Source organism: Mesoplodon mirus (assembly GCF_964341445.2).
Source record: "Mesoplodon mirus genome assembly, chromosome: 2".
In the NCBI taxonomy this organism is placed as follows: Eukaryota; Metazoa; Chordata; class Mammalia; order Artiodactyla; family Ziphiidae; genus Mesoplodon; species Mesoplodon mirus.
In genome coordinates, this window is record NC_138977.1 from 136,285,260 (window position 1) to 136,309,021 (window position 23,762).

The following is a 23,762-nucleotide window of genomic DNA, read 5'->3' on the forward strand; positions in this document are numbered from 1 at the left end:
CTCTCCTCTTCCAGCTGGCAGTTGTTTTCTTTCTTAGTTACTTTTGAAAACTTCAGTCCTTTAAAATAATAAAAAGAAAATTAATCTCTATAAAAAAAACCAAAAAAAATACAGTTCTTAGATCCAGTATTCACATGAAAAGAAATACTGCAGTAAAAATGAATAAAAGAGTGCTGAGACTGTCATTATTTTAAACATAGTCTTGTGGTTGTTTCTGGGTAGAGTTGAATAAGGCACCAAAAATATCATTTTGTTAACCTGCTTCTTCCATCTAGTGGCAAAAAGCAGTAAGAAACAATGTCCTGGAAAAACATTGTGATCAGATGGTTCTAAATGCCGTTTCAGGAATTACTTGATGGTGAGAGTACAACATCCAAGGTTTAGGTTATGAGTATATGATAATTATTAAAAAAAAATAATTCTAGCAAATTGGCAGGGTTCAGCTCAGGTAACGGTAGAGTTACTTAAATTTGTAAGTGTATTTGCATGTTTTAACAAGGACTTCTGATATGTATATAAAGGTATATATCACCCTGCATTAAATTGTAATGGATTTGTTTTTGGATACATAGTTTTATTTCTGGACCAAATTATTGGATAACTATTTAGAATTCCATTATTTCCTCAGCTATTGGCACAGGGCTACTGTGCTATTATAAGTTTCAAGAGGTAAAACTGAGAGCCACTGAAAGTGACCTATCCCATTGGAATTACCAGTTAAAATACTTTTGCAATAATAATAGTAAGCAGTGAAATACATTATGACCTAAGGCATGGGGTCAAATTGGGGGAGGAAAAAACGTAAAGTTTAAAGGAGATACAATCAGCTGTTCTGCATTGTTCAAGCTGCTTCAAAGGCATTAATGAAAAGTTACATGCAACTGCACAGCGTAATTGTGCATGCTCTGCACTCTCAAAGGCCACCAGCTAATAGCTAATACATGAGGTTTGACTGCCCTTCTAAAACTTTGTTTGCCTCACTGTAAATGTAATTAATGTTTTAGAAGTCAAATGTGGGTTATGCAGAAATGGATAAAATGTTCTCCAAGACAAGTTTTTCGCCTTCACCTATTCAACTGAGCCAGTTAACAATGCATAATGGTAATACAAATTAAGGGTTATCAATATATTAAGTGGAAAATATATTAAGATTACATAAAAGAAATAAAAGTATTAGTGAGTACCATAATTATTTGAAATTCAATATTTTGTATTAAAAGAAGACTTTTTGTTTCCTAATTTTCAAGAACTGAAAAACCGTGCCTTAACACCCTCAACCCCGAAAGCAAATTTGAGTGTAGAAGGATTGGCTGTTGGTTTTTCTCCTCTCCCTAGCCGCCCTCCTTGCTCAAATGAAAGTAGACTAAAGTTTTATGTTCTGTCACATATGGGAGAGAAGGAGGGGAAATAGAGCGATGACACAGAGGAGAGGGTGAAGCAAAGAAGATGGGATCATAGTGCAAAGCCATCTGGGAAAATAACAGGGCAGAAGGTGGTTCCCATTTCCCCAGTATTCTTGTGGCCAGTCTTCCTGGATCGGGCTAAGGAAAGGGTGCCAATTAACTGGGAGATCACTGGAGCCATTGCCACTGTTTAGATGCCCCAAAAGCCACAAGACTTGAAGCCTCACCCCCAATAATTAAATTAACACAAATGATTGTTGCCACATGGTGTTAGCAAGAGCCAGGATAGGGATGGAATTGGGTGGCCCAGCAGGACTGCTGGCACCTGTAGTGGAAACTAGTCTGGCACTTGTCATTTACTTCATAATCATGAGTCCTCACATTATAGGCAGTTGAAATGTGTGGAACTCTCTTATGGTGTTATAATATAGTTTTGCTAAAACTAGAATGTTGGTATTTAAAACTTTCTTTCACAGTGAACAAGTTCAGTTCTGGAGAAGTGAACTTCAGGCAAACTGTATATACACAGTTATTGACATTAATATTCTATTCATTATGTTTATCAGTTCTTTGACCTTGATCAAATTATATAACTTCTTTGAGCCTCAGTTTCCTCATCCATAAAATAGGGATGATGATACCCATCTGATAAGGTTTTTATGAGGAACTAAGTGAGAAAATGATTACAAATTCCTTGGAAAACAGTAGATGCTCAATAGATATGAAATATTAAGTTACAGGAAACTTTATACTAAGAATTTTTGTACATTACCCTGCATATATTAAGGTATCTAACATTTACTTATATGTGCTTGTAAAATAAAATTAACAGTGCTCCCTTTGGTGCAAATATTTATCATAGATTACCTTTGTAAATAGGCATGGTGATTTTTTTAATAGATCTTTATCGGATTATAATTGTTTCACAATACTGTGTTAGTTTCTGTTGTACAACAAAGTGAATCAGCCATATGCATACATATATCCCCATAGGCTCTCCCTCTTGCGTCTCCCTCCCACCCTCCCTATCCCACCCCTCTAGGTTGTCGCAAAGCACTGAGCTAATCTCCCTGCACTATGCTGCTGCTTCCCACTAGCTATTTTACATTTGGTAGTGTATATATGTCCATGCCACTCTCTCACTTCGTCCCAGCTTACCCTTTCCCTCCCCGTGTCCTCAAGTCCATTCTCTATGTCTACGTCTTTATTACTGCCTTGCCACTAGGCTCATCAGTACCATTGTTTTTTTAATTTTTAGATTCCATATATGTGTGTTAGCATACAGTATTTTTCTTTCTGACTTACTTCACTCTGTATGACAGACTCTAGGTCCATCCACCTCACTACAAATAACTCAATTTTGTTTCTTTTTATGGCTGAGTAATATTCCATTGTATATATGTGCCACATCTTCTTTATCCATTCATCTGTCGATGGACATTTAGGTTGCTTCCATGACCTGGCTGTTGTAAATAGAGCTGCAATGAACATTGCGGTCCATGTGTCTTTTTGAATTATGGGTTTCTCAGGGAATATGCCCAGTAGTGGGATTGCTGGGTCACATGGTAGTTCTATTTTTAGTTTTTTAAGGAACCTCCATACTGTTCTCCATAGTGGCTGTATCAAGTTACATTCCCACCAACAGTGCAAGAGGGTTTCCTTTTCTCCACACCCTCTCCAGCATTTGTTGTTTGTAGATTTTCTGATGATGCCCATTCTAACTGGTGTGAGGTGATATCTCATTGTAGTTTTGATTTGTATTTCTCTAAAAATTAGTGATGTTGAGCATCTTTTCATGTGCCTCTGGGCCATCTGTATGTCTTCTTTGGTGAAATGTCTATAGGTCTTCGGCCCATTTCTTATTGGATTGTTTGTTTTTTTGATATTGAGCTACATGAGCTGTTTGTATATTTTGGAGATTAATCCTTTGTCCATTGTTTTATTTGCAAATATTTTCTCCTATTCTGAGTGTTGTCTTTTCGTCTTGTTTATGGTTTCCTTTGCTGTGCAAAAGCTTTGAAGTTTCATTAGGTCCCATTTGTTTATTTTTGTTTTTATTTTCATTATTCTAGGAGGTGGGTCAAAAAAGATCTTGCTGTGGTTTATGTCAAAGAGTATTTTTCCTATATTTTCCTCTAAAAGTTTTATAGTGTCTGGCCTTACATTTAGGTCTTTAATTCATTTGGAGTTTATTTTTGTGTGTGGTGTTAGGGAGTGTTCTGATTTCATTCTTTTACATGTAGATGTCGAGTTTTCCCAGCACCACTTATTGAAGAGGCTGTCTTTTCTCCACTGTATGTTCTTGCCTCCTTTCTCGTAAATTAGGTAACCATATGTGCATGGGTTTATCTCTGGGCTTTCTATCCTGTACCATTGATCTATATTTCTGCTTTTGTGTCAGTACCATACTGTCTTGATTACTGTAGGTTTGTAGTATAGTTTGAAGTCAAGGAGCCTGATTCCTCCAGCTCCGTTTTTCTTTCTCAAGATTGCTTTGGCTATTCGGGGTCTTTTGTGTTTTCATATGAATTGTAAAATTTTTGTTCTCATTCTGTGAAGAATGCCTTTGGTAGTTTGATAGGGATTGCACTGAATTGCAAGATTACTTTGGGTAGTATAATCATTTTCACAATATTGATTCTTCCAATGCAAGAACATGGTATATTTCTCTATCTGTTTATGTCATCTTTGATTTCTTTCATCAGTGTTTTTTAGTTTTCTGAGTACAAGTCTTTTGCCTCCTTAGGTAGGTTCATTCCTCGGTATTTTATTCTTTTTGTTGCAATGGTAAATGGGATGGTTTGCTTAATTTCTCTTTATGATTTTTCATTGTTAGTGTATAGGGATGCAAGAGATTTCCGTGCATTAATTTTGCATCCTGCAACCTTACCAAATTCACTGATTAGTTCTAGTAGTTTTCTGGTAGCATGTTTAGAATTTTCTACGTATAGTATCATGTCATCTGCAAAGTGACATTTTTATTTCTTCTTTTCCAATTTTTATTCCTTTTATTTTTTTCTTCTTTGAATTGCTGTGGCTAGGACTCCCAAAACTATGTTGAATAATAGTGGCGAGAGTGGACATCCTTGTCTTTTTCCTGATCTTAGTGGAAATGCTTTCAGATTTTCACCATTGAGTATGATGTTTGCAGTGGATTTGTCATATATGGCCTTTACTGTGTTGAAGTAGGTTCCCTCAATGCCCAGTTTCTGGAGAGTTGTTATCATAAATCGGTGTTGAATTTTGTCAAAAGCTTTTTCTGCATCTATTGAGATGATCATTAGGTTTTTATTCCTTAATTTGTTAATATGGTGTATCACATTGATTGATTTGCATATATTGAAGACTCCTTGCATCCCTGGGATAACTACCACTTGATCAGGGTGTATGATCCTTTTAATATTTTGTTGGATTCTGTTTGCTAGTATTTTGTTCAGGATTTTTGCATCTATGTTCATCAGTGATATTGGATATGGGTGTTAGCTCTTCTCTAAATGTTTGATAGAATTCATCTGTGAAGCCATCTGGTCCTGGACTTTTGTTTGTCCGAAGATTTTTAATCACAGTTTCAATTTCATTACTTGTGATAGGTCTGTTTATATTTTCTAATTCTTCCTGGTTTAGTATTGGAAAATTGTACATTTCCAAGAATTTGTCCATTTCTTTGTGGTTGTCCATTTTACTGGCATATAGTTGTTTGTAGTAGTCTCTTAAATCCTTTGAATTTTTGTGGTTTCTGTTGTGATTTCTCCTTTTCCATTTATAATTTTACTGATTAGAATCCTCTCCCTTTTTTTCTTGATGAGTCTGGCTAAGGGTCTATCAATTTTGTTTATCTTCTCAAAGAACCAGCTTTTAGTTTTATTGATCTTTGCCATTGTTTTCTTTGTTTCTATTTCATTTATTTCTGCTCTGATCTTTATGATTTCTTTCCTTCTACTGACTTTGGGTTTTCTTTGTTCTTCTTTCTCTAGTTGCTTTAGGTGTAAGGTTAGATTGTTTGGGATTTTTCTTGTTTCTTGAGGTGAGACTGAATTGCTATAAACTTCCCTCTTAGAATTGATTTGCTGCATCCCATAGGTTTTGGATTGTTGTGTTTTCATTGTCATTTGTTTCTATGTTTTTAAAATTTTTTTCTTTAATTTTTTCAGTGATCTCTTGGTTATTTAGTAGCACCCTGTTTAGCCTCCATGCATTTGTGTTTTTCACAGTCTTTTTCCTGTAATTGATTTCCAGTCTCATAGCATTGTGGTCAGAAAAGATGCTTCACAGGATTTCAACTTTCTTAAATTTTCCAAGGCTGGATTTGTGACCCAAGATGTGATCTATCCTGGAGAATGTTCCAAGAGCACTTGAGAAGAAAGTGTATTCTGCCACTTTGTGGTGGAATGTTCTAAAAATATCAGTTAAATCTATCTGGTCTATTACATCATTAAAGCTTGTGTTCATTTATTTTCTGTTTGAATGATCTGTCCATTGGTGTAATCAGGGTGTTAACGTCCCATACTATTATTGTGTTACTGTTGATTTCTCCTTTCATGGTTGTTAGGACTTGCCTTATGTACTGAGGAGCTCCTATGTTGGGTGCATAAACATTTATAATTGTTATATCTTCTTCTTGGATTGATCCCTTGATCATTATGTAGTGTCCTTCTTTGTCTCTTGTAACATTCTTTATTTTAAAGTCTATTTTACCTGATATGAGTATTGTTACTCTAGCTTCTTTTGATTTCCATTTGCATGGAATACCTTTTTCCATCCCTTCACTTTCAGTCTGTACATATCCCTAGGTCTGAAGTGGGTTTCTTGTAGACAGCATGCATACGCATCTTGTTTTTGTATCCATTCAGCCAGTCTGTGTTGTTTGGTTGGGGCATTTAATCCATTTACATGTAAGGTTATTATCAATATGTATGTTCCTATTACTATTTTCTTAATTGTTTTTGGTTTGCTTTTGTGGGTCTTTTTCTTCTCTTGTGTTTCCTGCCTTGAGAAGTTTCTTTAACATTTGTTGTAAAGTTGGTTTGGTGGTGCTGAATTCTCTTAGCTTTTGCTTGTCTGTAAAGCTTTTGATTTCTTTGTCAAATCTGAATGAGATCCTTGCTGGGTAGAGTAATCTTGGTTGTAGGTTTTTCTCTTTCATCACTTTCATCCTGCCACTCCTTTCTGGCCTGCAGAGTTTCTGCTGAAAAATCGGCTGATAACCTTATGGGGATTCCTTTTTATGTTATTTTTTGTTTTCCCTTGCTACTTTTAATATTTTTTCTTTGAATTTAATTTTTGTTAGTTTGATTATTACGTGTCTTGGTGTGTTTCTCCTAGGGTTTATCCTGTATGGGACTCTCTGTGCTTCCTGGACTTGGGTGACTATTTCCTTTCCCATGTTAGGGAATTTTTCCACTATAATCTCTTCAAATATTTCCTCAGTCCCTTTCTTTTTCTCTTCTTTTTCTGGGACCCCTATAATTTGAATGTTGGTGCATTTAGTGTCGTCTCAGAGGTCTCTGAGATTGTCTTCAATTCTTTTCATTCTTTTTTCCTTATTCTGCTTCTCAGTTGTTATTTCCACCATTTTGTCTTACAGCCCACTTACTCGTTCTTCTGCCTGTTATTGATTCCTTCTAGTGTATTTTTCATTTCAGTTATTGTGTTATTCATCTCTGTTTGTCTGTTCTTTAGTTCTTCTAGATCTTTGTTAAACATTCCTTATGTTTTTTCAATCTGTGCCTCCATTCTCTTTCTGAGATTCTGAATTATCTTTACTATCATTACTCTGAATTCTTTTTCAGGTAGAGAGCCTATTTCCTCTTCATTTATTTGGTCTTACAGGTTTTTACCTTGCTCGTTCAACTATGACATTTTTTTGTCATCTAATTTTTTTTTTCTTTTTGATGAGTGGGATTATGTTCCAGTCTCACTGGTTGTTTGGCCTGAGGCTTCCAACACTGGAGTTTGTAGGCTGTTGGGTAGAGCTGGGTCTTGGTGCCAAGATGAGGACCTTGGGGAGACCTCACACAGATGAATATTCCCAGGGTCTGAGGTCCTCTGTTAGTCCAATGGTTTGGACTCAGAGCTCCACTGCAGGGGCTTGGGCCCAACCCCCGGCCAAAGATCCCACAAGCCATGAGGGGTGCCAAAAAAAAGAGAACTATAACAAACTAAAAAATAATATTAGACTAGGAAACTAAAAGATATGTTAGAAAGAATATAAAAATGTAGATGAAACAACAACCAGAAGGTAAAACAGAACCACGATAGTAAAAGAGAGAGAGAAAAAAAAGAACAATAACAAAGCAAAAAATAAAATTAGACTAGGAAGCTAACAGATATGTTAGAAAAAATATAAAAATAAAAATATAGATGAAACAAAAACTGGAAGGTAAAACAGAACTACAATAGTAAAAAAGAGGAGAAAAAAAAGGTGGAAAAAGCCTTGGTTGTGGAGGGTGTGGCATAAGCAAGGGCAGGGTTTGGGCAGGGGTGGGGGGGCCTATGCTTAGGATCCATCTTGACCCCACCCTCGGCACGGTGATTTATTTATTTATTTATTTATTTAATTTATTTAATTTTTATTTATTATTTTTTTATTTTTTGCTTTATAGCAAATTTAATCAGTTATACATATACATATGTTCCCATATCCCCTCCCTTTTGAGTCTCCCTCCCACCCTCCCTATCCCACCCCTCCAGGCGGTCACAAAGCACCGAGTTGATCTCCCTGTGCTATGCGGCTGCTTCCCACTAGCTAGCTACCTTACGTTTGGTAGTGTATATATGTCCATGCCTCTCTTTCGCTTTGTCACAGCTTACCCTTCCCCCTCCCCATATCCTCAAGTCCATTCTCTAGTAGGTCTGTGTCTTTATTCCTGTCTTACCCCTATGTTCTTCATGACATTTTTTTTCTTAAATTCCATATATATGTGTCAGCATACAGTATTTGTCTTTCTCTTTCTGACTTACTTCACTCTGTATGACAGACTCTAGGTCCATCCACCTCATTACAAATAGCTCAATTTCATTTCTTTTTATGGCTGAGTAATATTCCATTGTATATATGTGCCACATCTTCTTTACCCATTCATCTGATGATGGACACTTAGGTTGTTTCCATCTCCGGGCTATTGTAAATAGGGCTGCTATGAACATTTTGGTACATGTCTCTTTTTGAAGTATGGTTTTCTCAGGGTATATGCCCAGTAGTGGGATTGCTGGGTCATATGGTAGTTCTATTTGTAGTTTTTTAAGGAACCTCCATACCGTTCTCCATAGTGGCTGTACCAATTCACATTCCCACCAGCAGTGCAAGAGTGTTCCTTTTTTTCCACACCCTCTCCAGCATTTATTGTTTCTAGATTTCTTGATGATGGCCATTCTGACTGGTGTGAGATGATATCTCATTGTAGTTTTGATTTGCATTTCTCTAATGATTAATGATGTTGCGCATTCTTTCATGTGTTTGTTGGCAGTCTGTATATCTTCTTTGGAGAAATGTCTATTTAAGTCTTCTGCCCATTTTTGGATTGGGTTGTCTGTTTTTTTTGCTATTGAGCTGCATGAGCTGCTTATAAATTTTGGAGATTAATCCTTTGTCAGTTGCTTCATTTGCAAATACTTTCTCCCATTCTGAGGGTTGTCTTTTCGTCTTGTTTATGGTTTCCTTTGCTGTGCAAAAGCTTTGAAGTTTCATTAGGTCCCATTTGTTTATCTTTGTTTTTATTTCCATTTCTCTAGGAGGTGGGTCCAAAAGGATCTTGCTGTGATTTATGTCATAGAGTGTTCTGCCTATGTTTTCCTCTAAGAGTTTGATAGTTTCTGGCCTTACATTTAGGTCTTTAATCCATTTTGAGCTTATTTTTGGGTATGGTGTTAGGGAGTGATCTCATCTCATACTTTTACATGTCCCTGTCCAGTTTTCCCAGCACCACTTATTGAAGAGGCTGTCCTTTCTCCACTGTACATTCCTGCCTCCTTTATCAAAGACAAGTTGACCATATGTGCATGGGTTTATCTCTGGGCTTTCTATCCTGTTCCATTGATCTATCTTTCTGTTTTTGTGCCAGTACCACACTGTCTTGATTACTGTAGCTTTGTAGTATAGTCTGAAGTAAGGAGCCTGATTCCTCCAGCTCCGTTTTTCTTTCTCAAGATTGCTTTGGCTATTCGGGGTCTTTTGTTTTTACAAACAAATTGTGAAATTTTTTGTTCTAGTTCTGTGAAAAATGCCAGTGGTAGTTTGATAGGGATTGCATTGAATCTGTAGATTGCTTTGGGTAGTAGAGTCATTTTCACAATGTTGATTCTTCCAATCCAAGAACATGGTACATCTCTCCATCTATTTGTATCATCTGTAATTTCTTTCATCAGTGTCTTATAATTTTCTGCATACAGGTCTTTTGTCTCCTTAGGTAGGTTTATTCCTCGATATTTTATTCTTTTTGTTGCAATGGTAAATGGGAGTGTTTCCTTGATTTCACTTTCAGATTTTTCATCATTAGTATATAGGAATGCCAGAGATTTCTGTGCATTAATTTTGTATCCTGCTACTTTACCAAATTCATTGATTAGCTCTAGTAGTTTTCTGGTAGCATCTTTAGGATTCTCTATGTATAGTATCATGTCATCTGCAAACAGTGACAGCTTTACTGCTTCTTTTCCAATTTGGATTCCTTTTATTTCCTTTTCTTCTCTGATTGCTGTGGCTAAAACTTCCAAAACTATGTTGAATAATAGTGGTGACAGTGGGCAACCTTGTCTTGTTCCTGATCTTAGTGGAAATGGTTTCAGCTTTTCACCATTGAGGACAATGCTGGCTGTGGGTTTGTCATATATGGCCTTTATTATGTTGAGGAAAGTTCCCTCTATGCCTACTTTCTGCAGGGTTTTTATCATAAATGGGTGTTGAATTTTGTCGAAAGCTTTCTCTGCATCTATTGAGATGATCATATGGTTTTTCTCCTTCAATTTGTTAATATGGTGTATCACGTTGATTGATTTGCATATATTGAAGAATCCTTGCATTCCTGGAATAAACCCCACTTGATCATGGTGTGTGATCCTTTTAATGTGCTGTTGGATTCTGTTTGCTAGTATTTTGTTGAGGATTTTTGCATCTATGTTCATTAGTGATATTGGCCTGTAGTTTTCTTTCTTTGTGACATCCTTGTCTGGTTTTGGTATCAAGGTGATGGTGGCCTCGTAGAATGAGTTTGGGAGTGTTCCTCGCTCTGCTATATTTTAGAAGACTTTGAGAAGGATAGGTGTTAGCTCTTCTCTAAATGCTTGATAGAATTCGCCTGTGAAGCCATCTGGTCCTGGGCTTTTGTTTGTTGGAAGATTTTTTATCACAGTTTCAATTTCAGTGCTTGTGATTGGTCTGTTCATATTTTCTATTTCTTCCTGATTCAGTCTTGGCAGGTTGTGCATTTCTAAGAATTTGTCCATTTCTTCCAGGTTGTCCATTTTATTGGCATAGAGTTGCTTGTAATAATCTCTCATGATCTTTTGTATTTCTGCAGTGTCAGTTGTTACTTCTCCTTTTTCATTTCTAATTCTATTGATTTGAGTCTTCTCCCTTTTTTTCTTGATGAGTCTGGCTAATGGTTTATCAATTTTGTTTATCTTCTCAAAGAACCAGCTTTTAGTTTTATTGATCTTTGCTATCGTTTCCTTCATTTCTTTTTCATTTATTTCTGATCTGATTTTTATGATTTCTTTCCTTCTGCTAACCTTGGGATGTTTTTGTTCTTCTTTCTCTAATTGCTTTAGGTGCAAGGTTAGGTTGTTTATTCGAGATGTTTCCTGTTTCTTAAGGTGGGATTGTATTGCTATAAACTTCCCCCTTAGAACTGCTTTTGCTGCGTCCCATAGGTTTTGGGTCGTCATGTCTCCATTGTCATTTTTTTCTAGGTATTTTTTAATTTCCCCTTTGATTTCTTCAGTGATCACTTTGTTATTAAGTAGTGTATTGTTTAGCCTCCATGTGTTTGTATTTTTTACAGATCTTTTCCTGTAATTGATATCTAGTCTCATAGCATTGTGGTCGGAAAAGATACTTGATACAATTTCAATTTTCTTAAATTTACCAAGGCTTGATTTGTGACACAAGATGTGATCTATCCTGGAGAATGTTCCATGAGCACTTGAGAAAAATGTGTATTCTGTTGTTTTTGGATGGAATGTCCTATAATTATATCAATTAAGTCCATCTTGTTTAATGTATCATTTAAAGCTTGTGTTTCCTTATTTATTTTCATTTTGGATGATCTGTCCATTGGTGAAAGTGGGGTGTTAAAGTCCCCTACTATGATTGTGTTACTGTCGATTTCTCCTTTTATGGCTGTTAGTATTTGCCTTATGTATTGAGGTGCTCCTATGTTGGGTGCATAAATATTTAAAATTGTTATATCTTCTTCTTGGATCGATCCCTTCATCATTATGTAGTGTCCTTCTTTGTCTCTTCTAGTAGTCTTTAAAGTCTATTTTGTGTGATATGAGAATTGCTACTCCAGCTTTCTTGTGGTTTCCATTTGCATGGAATATCTTTTTCCATCCCCTTACTTTCAGTCTGTATGTTTCTCTAGGTCTGAAGTGGGTCTCTTGTAGACAGCATATATATGGGTCTTGTTTTTGTATCCATTCAGCCAATCTGTGTCTTTTGGTGGGAGCATTTAATCCATTTACATTTAAGGTAATTATCGATATGTATGTACCTATTCCCATTTTCTTAACTGTTTTGGGTTCGTTATTGTAGGTCTTTTCCTTCTGTTGTGTTTCTTGCCTAGAGAAGTTCCTTTAGCATTTGTTGTAAAGCTGGTTTGGTGGTGCTGAACTCTCTCAGCTTTTGCTTGTGTGTAAAGGTTTTAATTTCTCCATCAAATCTGAATGAGATCCTTGCTGGGTAGAGTAATCTTGGTTGCAGGTTTTTCTCCTTCATCACTTTAATTATGTCCTGCCACTCCCTTCTGGCTTGTAGAGTTTCTGCTGAGAGATCAGCTGTTATCCTGATGGGGATTCCCTTGTGTATTATTTGTTGTTTTTGCCTTGCTGCTTTTAATATGATTTCTTTGTGTTTAATTTTTACAGTTTGATTAATATGAGTCTTGGCATATTTCTCCTTGGATTTATTCTGTATGGTACTCTCTGTGCATCCTGGACTTGATTAACTATTTCCTTTCCCATATTAGGGAAGTTTTCAACTATAATCTCTTCAAATATTTTCTCAGTCCCTTTCTTTTTCTCTTCTTCTTCTGGAACCCCTATAATTCGAATGTTGGTGCGTTTAATGTTGTCCCAGAGGTCTCTGAGACTGTCCTCTGTTCTTTTCATTCTTTTTTCTTTATTTTGCTCTGCAGCAGTTATTTCCACTATTTTATCTTCCACTTCACTTATCCGTTCTTCTGCCTCAGTTATTCCGCTCTTGATCCCATCTAGCGTATTTTTCATTTCATTTATTGTGTTTTTAATCGATGCTTGATTCATCTTTAGTTCTTCTAGGTCCTTGTTAACTGTTTCTTGCATTTTGTCTATTCTATTTCCAAGATTTTGGATCTGGGAAATAGAATCTTGGATCATCTTTACCATCATTATTCTGAATTCTTTTTCAGGTAGACTGCCTAGTACCTCTTCATTTGTTAGGTCTGGTGGGTTTTTATCTTGCTCCTTCTCCTGCTGTGTGTTTTTCTGTCTTCTCATTTTGCTTATGTTACTGTGTTTGGGGTCTCCTTTTTGCAGGCTGCAGGTTCGTAGTTCCCGTTGTTTTTGGTGTCTGTCCCCAGTGGCTAAGGTTGGTTTAGTGGGTTGTGTAGGCTTCCTGGTGGAGGGGACTAGTGACTGTGTTCTGGTGGGTGAGGCTGGATCTTGTCTTTCTGGTGGGTAGGTCCACGTCTGGTGGTGTGTTTTGGGGTGTCTGCGGACTTTTTATGATTTTAGGCAGCCTCTCTGCTAATGGGTGGCATTGTGTTCCTGTCTTGCTAGTTGTTTGGCATACGGTGTCCAGCACTGTATCTTGCTGGTCGTTGAGTGAAGCTGGGTGTTGGTGTTGAGATGGAGATCTCTGGAAGATTTTCGCCGTTTGATATTATGTGGAGCTGGGAGGTCTCTTGTGGACCAGTGTCCTGAAGTTGGCTCTCCCACCTCAGAGGCACAGCACTGACTCCTGGATCCTCAATTTGGGATGATGTGTTGTCCATTCATATATTCCACAGATGCAGGGTACATCAAGTTGATTGTGGAGCTTTAATCCGCTGCTTCTGAGGGTGCTGGGCGAGATTTCCCTTTCTCTTCTTTGTTCTCACAGCTCCTGGGTCTCAGCTTTGGATTTGGCCCCGCCTCTGCGTGTAGGTCGCTGGAGGGCCTCTGTTCTTCGCTCAGACAGGACAGGGTTAAAGGAGCAGCCTCTTCGGGGACTCTGGCTCACTCAGGCCGGGCGGGAGGGAGGGGCACAGAGTGCGGGGCAAGCCTGCAGCGGCAGAGGTCGGCGTGACGTTGCACCAGCCCGAGGCACGCTGTGCGTTCTCCCAGGAAGCCGCCCCTGGATCCCGGGACCCCGGCAGTGGCGGGCTGCACAGGTTCCCGGAACGGCGGTGTGGACAGTGACCTGTGCTCGCACACAGGCTTCTTGGCGGCGGCAGCAGCAGCCCCAGCATCCCACGCCCGTCACCGGGCTCCGCGCTTTCAGTCGTGACTCGCGCCCGTCTGTGGAGCCCCTTTAAGCAGCGCTCTTAATCCCCTCTCCTCGCGCACCAGGAAACCAAGAGGGAAGAAAAAGTCTCTTGCCTCTTCGGCAGCTCCAGAGTTTTCCCGGACTCCCTGCCGGCTAGCTGTGGCTCATTAGCCCCCTTCCGGCTGAGTTCTCGCTGCCAGCCACAGTCCTCTCCCTGCGCTCTGACCGAAGCCCGAGCCTCAGCTTCCAGCGCCACCGGGGTGAGCAGACAAGCCTCTCGGGCTGGTGAGTGCCGCTCGGCACCGATCCTCTGTGCGGGAATCTCTCCGCTTTGCCCTACCCAGGTATGTGGGGAGTTTCTTGCCTTTTGGGAGGTCTGGGGTCTTCTGCCAGCGTCCAGTAGGTGTTCTGTAGGAGTTGTTCCACGTGTAGCTGTATTTCTGGTGTATCCGTGGGGAGGACGGTGATCTCCGCCTCTTACTCTTCCGCCATCTTGAGAGAGAGACTTTTGGCACGGTGATTTTTGTAAACAATTTTCAAGGCTCCCTCCAAGTCTTTGGGTAGCCAATAAACAATTACAATTAAATTTATGTCAACATTTGTGTCTTGCTTTTTGGAGTTTCTTAGAAAATCTTAGCTGAAAAGCTCAAGATTAATGCAAGGAACTTTAAAAATAAATAATTTAAAGCAAAAGGAGGCAGATGAATAATAAAAAGAAAACATCTGTTAAAGGTAGAAAGATAAAATTATCACTTAAAAACTTTTAATCCTTGAAGAACAGAAACTCTCATGAGTTTCTAGAAGTCTTACAGCATATGTTTACATGAAGCCATAAGCCCAAAGAATGAAAACGAAAAGTCATTCCAAAGCACCCAATTAATTTTTCTGTCCCATGGTAATCTGACTTGGAATGAGGCTATAATATGGTAAAATTTTTTGTAAAAAACATATTTAGAGAACACAGACATATTTTCCTCCTATCTGGATAGAATACATTGAAACTAAATGCCTATTCAAGATTTGAAACTTTACTCTTTGTAATTAAGGAGGAGGAAAGAAAGACGGAATTAATTTGCCCACAAATGCATCCAAGTTATGATGCCCACTCACTCTTGTTTACTCTTCTGATGTCAACCTGTAATTATTAGTTGATCACCTTTAACAGGCAAAATATTTCTGAAGGACTCCCAAGATCACAACAAAAATACAATATAATTTTAAAATATTTTAGGCTTTTAGGTGAAAGCTCTTTCTTTGCATGTCACATACTTGCTTTTTCTTTCTGAGTCTACACATGATTTTAAATAAAATCAGGAGTAATAGATGTGCTCCAGCTTTGACTCAAACTACTGGACTTTAATGTAGAATTTTTTTTACAGAACATCAAACCTCTCTGATTTACCCATACCAATCTGTATGTCTCATGGACACAGGTTTGATGCTGAACACTCTTTAACTGTTCTAAACTGTTCTGCTTACTATTTACTAGCAAAAGGACCACTGGCATCCAGCTTTCCTTCTCATCTTTTGAAATAAAATTCTTTCAGAATTTTCTACAGGTGCTCCTGAAAAAGTTTATCCCAAACTGACAGCCACTTAAATGTAATCCTTTCACAATAAAACTTTATCTGAAATGCTAATAATTAGAAATATTTACAAGTATAACCAATATATTCCATTTCTCTTTAATATCTATTAGAAAATTTACAGCATCAGTTTTATTATAAACACATGGTAGAAAAGAAAAAAAACTACTCAAGCAAAGTTTTCATAGGACAGGAAGAACTGTGACCCTCCCTAACAAATAGTCACATCCCTGCAGGATTGGAAAATGATAAAAAATAAGTCAAATACCTGTTTGGTAAAAAGCAGCAAGCATGCAGGACCTCCACAGCATGCTGCAATAAGAGTTAGAATCAGGATGGCCTTCACTTTTAAAAACTTAAAACAAAAATACATTTTCAACATTACTTATAACTTAATATATCTTATCAAGGTTAAGGCATTAAGTTTCATTATTTAGTAGAAAGTTTATGATTAATAATGTTTACTGGCCTTGGTTGTGTTCATTTATTGATAATGGTGACAGATCAGTGTGGCAAATATATGGTTAGAACAAGGTGACAAGACCAATATCACACAGCCTAAGTCTGATAGGGCTACTTGCAGTCAACACAAACAATGCTTACTTCTTTTAAGGTTGTTTGTTCTTTTAAAATAGTATGAGAGGGCTTCCCTGGTGGCTCAGTGGTTAAGAATCCATCTGCCAATGCAGAGGACATGGGTTCGAGCCCTGGTCCAGGAGGATCCCATGCCACATGTCGCAGAACAACTAAGCCCGTGTGCCACAACTACTGAGCCTGCACTCTAGAGCCTGTGAGCCACGACTACTGAGGCCCACATGCTTGGAGCCCATGCTCCGCAATGGGAGAGGCCACCGCAATGAGGGGCCCATGCACCACAGGGAAGAGTAGCCCCTGCTTGCCATGGCTGGAGAAAGCCCATGCACAGCACGAGGACACAATGCAGCCAAAAAAAGAAAAAAAAAATAGTATGAGAGTGCTATTAATGGAGGGAAATTCTGTTTATCTTTTCATTATTTGCATAAGTTTAGAGGAAGCATTTTCAGCAACTCTTAACTTACAATCTGACTTTAGTCTTAATATGACATTTGTTATATCTCCTGAACTAAAACTGGGAACAGATCTTCATTAATTAAATTATTTTCATTTATTCAAAATTACTTCTAGGGCTTCCTGAAACAAAACATTTAGCTTATACTGTAGTGGGGAAAAGGCAAATTAGGCACAAATCACGTCCCCATGAAGCTCACAGTTTAGTTGGGAGATAATTGGATAAGACAAAATGCAAACATGATAAAGCGTAATAAAAAAGACATGCAGAAAAAAAATTTTTATAAAATTCTTGGAAAGAGCTTACTAGCAACAGAACATTGAAAGTTGGATAGAATGTGTGTATGTTCTAAGAAAAAGGTTTTCATTCATTAATTCACTCATGTTTGGACCGATTACTCTATAAAGACACTAATTTAGATCTGTCTATTCTGTGAGAGAAAACTGAAAAAAAAGTTGTGGTAATTTCCTTTCCCACTCACCAGAATATAGCCACGCTATGTGGCATAGCTTTGAATTTCTTCACTGTTGCACTGTAGGGCCTAAAGCAGAAGTTCCCAGGAACCTAGAATTCAATCAACATGTCCAATTGTATTTGTGTGTGTGTATACAAGTAGATAAGACTAGGTTCAGAACCATTTAAGTGGCCAACCTGTGGAAAGAGTGACAGTTTAGAGAGTTTTCTGAATGAAAACTATAGACAGAGGTTTAGGGAATTAGAGGATTTTGTATGGAGGTGGAAACCCATGCCACTCCTATGCAGAGCCCTTGGGATGTGATAGAGCCTTTGACTGGGTGGGACAGAAATTTGAGGAGGCTGACCACAAAGAAAAGACTTCTGTGTCCAAGCTTGAATAGGAAGCAGTTGAGTCATGAGTTCAAGGGAACACTGTGGTTTTGTACTATCAAAATACTAATAACCAATGTAGATGAAAGAACAGAGAATACTTCCATAAATATTTTACACTAAGTAAGACTCCTAGAACTCTTAAAACATCCTAGGAAAGGTGAGAAGACCCTGAAACATGATTGATAGTGAGTATCCTGTCAGCCAGATAGGTGTGGTCTTGGAATAGATGATCCATTTTAGATAAAGAAATGTAACATTTCTTTACCCATATTATAAAAACAAATTTTCTATCTGCTGCATATTCAAGTATTCAACAAATATGTATCAAGTTCCTACTGTGTCAGGCATGCTTCTAGGGAATATCTCACCTGGAGCTTATATTTGAGTACGGTGAAGAGACATATAATAAAAAAATATTTAATATGCTAGGTGATGATAAGTGATATTAATAAAAATACATCAGAGTAAGTAAAATAAAGGATGAATAAGAAGGAACTTGCTATTTAATATGACATAATCAGAGAAAGCATATGTGTAAGCCTAAGTAACATTTAAGCAGAGATTTAAATTCAGATGAGGAAATTAGTCCCACATATATCTGTAGAATGTGTGTTCTAGACAGTGTTAACAGCAAGAACAAAGACCTTGCAGCAAGATGGTGCTAATTATATTTGGGGAGTTGATGAAGCTGAAGTGCAGAATGAGAGGAAGACCAGTTATACATGAGGTCTGAAAGATAAATGATTGAGACCAATAACTGAGATGGCAAGCCACTGGTACTGCTGAGCAGGTATCGCATGACCTTCACATTATAAAACAGTCCCTGAAGTTCTGTTTCTACACATGAAGGGGTAATTGCTATGGGACTTGCATGTGGGACTTGCTATGGGTCCTGTCATAAACAAGTAGAAAAACTGGATAGATTATATGAAGCTACCATTATCAGATGTTAGACAACAACCAGCTGTTGGCCTGGAAGCAATTTCCAGAACTCAGCACAGGGAGAGATTTTAAAAGTTTCAAAAGGATCAATCTGTTAGAGTAATGAAATGTTACTTCTGATAGTAGGTTATTAAAGGACTGCAGCTTCTGTCTCAGGTGTGCACACTTCTCTCTTACTCTCCTGAATTGCTTGCTCTGGGGGAAGTCAGCAGCCGTGTCATGAGGCAGCCCTGTGGAGAGGCCCATGTGGTGTGGAACTGAGTGTGGGCAGCCAGTTGAGTGAGCTTGGAGGCAGATCATCCCCCAGTCAAGCCTTCTGATGAGACTGTGGCACCTTTAACAGCCTGTCTACAATCTCATGAGAGACCTTGAGTCAGAGCTACCCAGTTAAGCCATTCTCAAATTCCTAACCCACAGGAATTGTGAGATAAAAAATGTTTTAAGATGTTAATTTGGGGAGTAATTTTATATGCACCAATAGGTAACTATTAGAATATCTGGAATGAAAATTTAATCTGGTGGAATTGACAGCAGCTTAGACACTGCAAAGGAAGGCTCAGTGAATGTGAAGACATAGCAATAGTATTTCTCTAAAATAAAGCATAGAGAGGAAAAGACTGGAAAAGAAATGAATAGAATCTCAATGACCCATGTAACTAACTCAAGCAGGCTTAATTGAGAATAGAACAGAAAAAAAAGTATTTTTAAAAATTAATGGCTAAAAACTTTCCAAGTTTTATTAAAACTACAAATTCAGAGACCCAAGAAGCTCAACAAAAGCCCAATTAAGATAAATACCAAGAAATCCATACCATGGCACATTATAAACAAGTTGCCAAAACTCAGCGATAAAAAGAAAATCACAAAAGTGACCAAATAAAGACACATTATAAACAAAGGAAAACAAAACAAAACAAAACAAGAATATATTCCATCAGAAACTATGCAAACAAGAAGGCAATGAAATTATACCTCTAGCATACTGAAAGGAAAAGTCAACCTAGAGTTCCATGCCCAATGAAACTGTCTTTCAAAAATTAAAGACTTTTCAGACAAGAAAATTATGAGAGAATTCCTCCCAGCATATCTATACTCTAGTATATATTAAAGGAAGTTCTTGAGGCAGAAGAAAATAATGCCAGATTGAAAAACAAAAAACAAAAAAACTTAGATTTCAAAAGAATGAAAAGTGCTAGAAATATGGGGGGAGATTTAAAAACTTACTTGTCTCTATTTAAAAAAAATTAAATATAACTAACAGAAGCAAAAATAATATACTGTGGCTAGAAGAGTAAAGTAATATATTCTAGTTGTACACTATGAATTCAGTGAGTAGAAGTTATAGAACATCTACTCTTTGAAAGACACATTTAAGAAAATGGAAAAGAAAGCCAAGTCATACACTAGGAGAAAATATTTGCAATACATATAGTTGTCTAAGGATTTGTATCCAGAATATATTTTTAAAACAGCTCAATTATAAAAAGACAAACAAAAATAGGCAAAATATTTGAACAGACACTTCACAAAAGAAAATATTTGAATGGCCAATAAGCACATGAAAAGATAGTCATAATCACTGGTCAGCCAAGAAATACAAATTAAAACCACACTGAGAAATCAGCACACTCATATTTGAGGTCTAAAATTTAAAAGACTGACAATATCAAGGTTGGTGAAAATGTGGAACAATTAGAACTGTTAGTTCTATAAAATGGTAAAGCCACTTTGCAAACAATTTATCATTTTCTTAGAAGCTAAACATACTGTTACCATATGATCCAGTAATTTTGCTCTTAGATATTTACCGAAGAGAATTAATAACTTATGTTTGCAAAAATACATGTATACAAATGTTCATAGCACCTGTATGTAAAATAGCCAGAAACTGGAAGCAACCCAAATGTCCATCAACAGGTGAATCAATAAATTGTAGTATATCCATACAATGGAATACTTCTGAGCAATAAAAAGGAACAAACTACCTATACATGCAACAACATGAATAAATTTCAAAAACATCATGTCAGTGACAGACCCCAGACACAAAAGACTGAAATCATAGTATATAATCATATGAAATTTCTAGAAAAGGCAAAACTGTAGGGACAGAAAATAGATCAGTTGTTGCTTGGGTTTGAGTGTGGGAGCGGGGATTGACCACAGATAGGCACAGGGGATATTTTAAAGTAATCAAATTGTACATTTAAAATGAGTATATTTTATTTTATGTGAATCTTACCTGAAAAATGTTGCTTTTAAAAAGTAGATTCTGGCTTCTGTTTAGAGAATAGGCATGGGGGTTGGGGTGCAGGGGAGCAGGGCAAAGGGAGAAGCAGGGAGACCAGTTCAAAGACTACTGCAATAATTCAGGGTCTCAATAATCCAGGGAAGATGACACTGGTTTGGGTAAGAGTGGTAGTAATGAAGGTGTTAAGTGGTGAGATTCTGGATAAATATATTTCAAAAGTGGAGATGATGAGATTTGTCAGTGAATTGGATTTGGGTCAAATGACAAAGAAATTTCCATCCTGAACTACAGAAAGACTTGCCATTTAAGATAAGATAACTTGGGAAATATCAGGTATGGTGGCTAAAAAGAGTTCAGCTTTGGACATGCAAATATGAGATGCTCATTAGACAGCTTAGGGGCAATACGAAGAGGTGTGCATATGTTCACGCACACACTAGGAGGAAGACATACACTTGGGAATCATGAGCACGCACACTGTATTTTAAACCACTATATTGACTGAGGTGACCAAGGGAGTAAATATATAGAAAGAAGAGGTCTAAAGATTGAATCTTGGCAAATTCTATTTTTAAAGTTTGAAAAGAGAAGGAACAAGCCAAGAAGAATTAGAAGGAGCACTGAGAAAGTGATATCCCCGAGCGAAGGGAGGGACATCTAGGAGGGAACGATCAACATTGTCAAATTCTGATAAACAAGTGAGATGATGTCCTAAAAGATCATAGTAACGTTAAGAGCAAACTATCTGAGATACCATTTCTCACCTATCAGAATAGCAAAATCTTGAAAGCATGATAACATACTCTGTTGGAGAAGCTGTGGGATAACAGGAACTGTCATATTTTAATGGTAGAAATACAAATTTCCCTATGGCACATAATTTTGTACTTTCTAGCAAAAGTGTACATGTGTTTGCCCTTAGACTCAGAAAATACTATTCCTAGGATCATATTCCAAAGATATACTGGCAAAAATACAAAAGTCTGTATGAAGTAAATAGTTAAGCAGCAGAATAGCAATCTACTTTCTTCTTTTATATGGGAATGTCCTAGGTAAAAAGAAAGTGACCCAATCAAATCTCCTTGTAAACCACATTGTGACAAATCTGGTAAAATAATGATATTTGCTCCCATTTCCTTGTCAATGGAATACTTTTAGCAGGATGTATTTGGTTGGTTTAAGATTGCTTATGACAAAAAGAAAATGTTAGATTTGGATTTGTGGGGTATGGGTCCTTGGAAAATGTCACATAATCAATGTAATAATCTGAATATAAAATGGAGATGTCTATTGACTAAAATATAGCCCCCTTTTGTATTAAGTCCTGTAGCTGAAAAAATGTGACCTGCTGCCTTTGTTCTTTTCACAGGGGATACTGCCTAAATCCACCTCTCACCCAGTTTTAATTAGCCATGCTAAATGAGAACCTTTGGAAGTGCCTGAATCCTCCCCAGGCATTAACTCTAAGCAATACAGAATTCCAGGAGGGCAATAATAGATCACTGTTCCAATTAAGGAAAAGGTTAAGGTCGAGTTTTGATTCCCATTAACCCCCTTTTATCAGTCCCAGCTACTATATAAGGCAGAAGTTTCCTGAAGGAAAGTAATAGATTGTCAAGGATCAAACAAGGTGGTTCCTCTGATTGCTTAATTTACACCTAATCTTCAAAACTAAACAGGAAGCGCAACAGACCAAGGCAGTCTATTATGCCAGTATGCATCTAACTTAACATCTAATGTAATGCCTTTTTATCAACCCCAGATTCAAAATCTAGCCAGACACGGTTTGCATTTTCATGGACTGGAAATCAGTGTAAATTTATTGTATTGCACATTAAATTTCCTGGCATATTGCCATAACCTAGTGAGTCGGGATTTGTACTAAACAACCATTAAGAGCAAGTTAATGCACTACGTAGATGCTATTATGCTAATTGACTTCTCAGAGGAGAAAGGTCAAGAGGAGTTAAGAACCACAGTCACCTTTATGACAGATGGAGGATGGATGATAAATCCAGCTAAATTTCAAGTCCAGCCCAATCTAAGAAATTCCAGGAGCAACAAGAGACATTCCTTAAACTGTGAGAAATAAGTTACTGTCTCTAACAAGCAAGAATCTCACAGCTAGGATTTGAGTTTTGGCAAAATCACATTGCTCCTATAAGAATATTGCTAGCCCCTATCACAAAGTTATCAAAAATAAATCTTATTTTAAGTGGGGTTCTGAGGATAAAAAAAAGATTTGCAGAGGATGGTGGCACAGGGAGCCCGACTAAGACCTCATGATCCAGCTGCTCAGATTATTTAAGAATATTCACCTCCTAGAATATATGTAGATGTGAAGAGATGTGGGAGAAATCAAATAGGGCTACTCAGCAAGACCTCTTGGATTTGGACTTGAAAACTAAGAGGCAGCTGTTCATTAAAGCCCATTTGAAAGACAGCTGCTAGCTTGTTACTGGGTATTGGTCAAACTGCCCCCCATCACAGAAGAGCATCAAATAATTCTGAGGCTAGATATCAATCTTGCCTTGGACGATGCCAGAGGGATACTGAATAGAGAAAAGGCAGCACAGCAAAGTTGACTAAGAGGCAATGCTACATGGAAGAGTGCACTAGGTAGGAAGTTTGGGGGGAGTGCACTGAATACAAGAGCATGTTGCTCACAGAGCCAATGAGAGAGCCCTCCAAGGATGTCCCTTCCCTACATTGCTCAGTGATCCAAGCCCTGTGATTCTTACCCCAGCCAAGACAAGCAGCTGCCTGGTTCACTTAAGGGAGTTCCTGCTTTGAGGTCGTGTTACTGTTTGGAAATTGGCAGCTATGTGCCTTGCTGATAGAAAAAACCTTGAGGCGAGAAGGAACAGGCAAGGCTGCAAATTTGGCAGAGTTGAGAGCTGCTAGTTTAGCAGTGGGAGAAGAACTGGGCTCCTGATCTCAGAAGAGCATTTGGATACTTGCAGACTCTGGGCTGTCGTCAACTGCAAATGTGTCCTAGATCATTAGACAATAGAGAATATCC

The 23,762-nt window shown here is 37.7% G+C and overlaps 1 protein-coding gene across 1 annotated transcript in view; it reads right to left on the reverse strand.

Annotated features, from left to right (window-relative positions):
• The window catches only part of LOC309793142 (UPF0462 protein C4orf33), a 60,949-nt gene continuing 37,187 nt past the window's right edge, over positions 1 to 23,762 (reverse strand). Inside the window, exon 7 of the mRNA XM_082603458.1 lies at positions 1 to 58. The gene's annotated coding sequence lies outside the window, so the exon portion shown is untranslated. The remainder of the gene's footprint in view (positions 59 to 23,762) is intronic.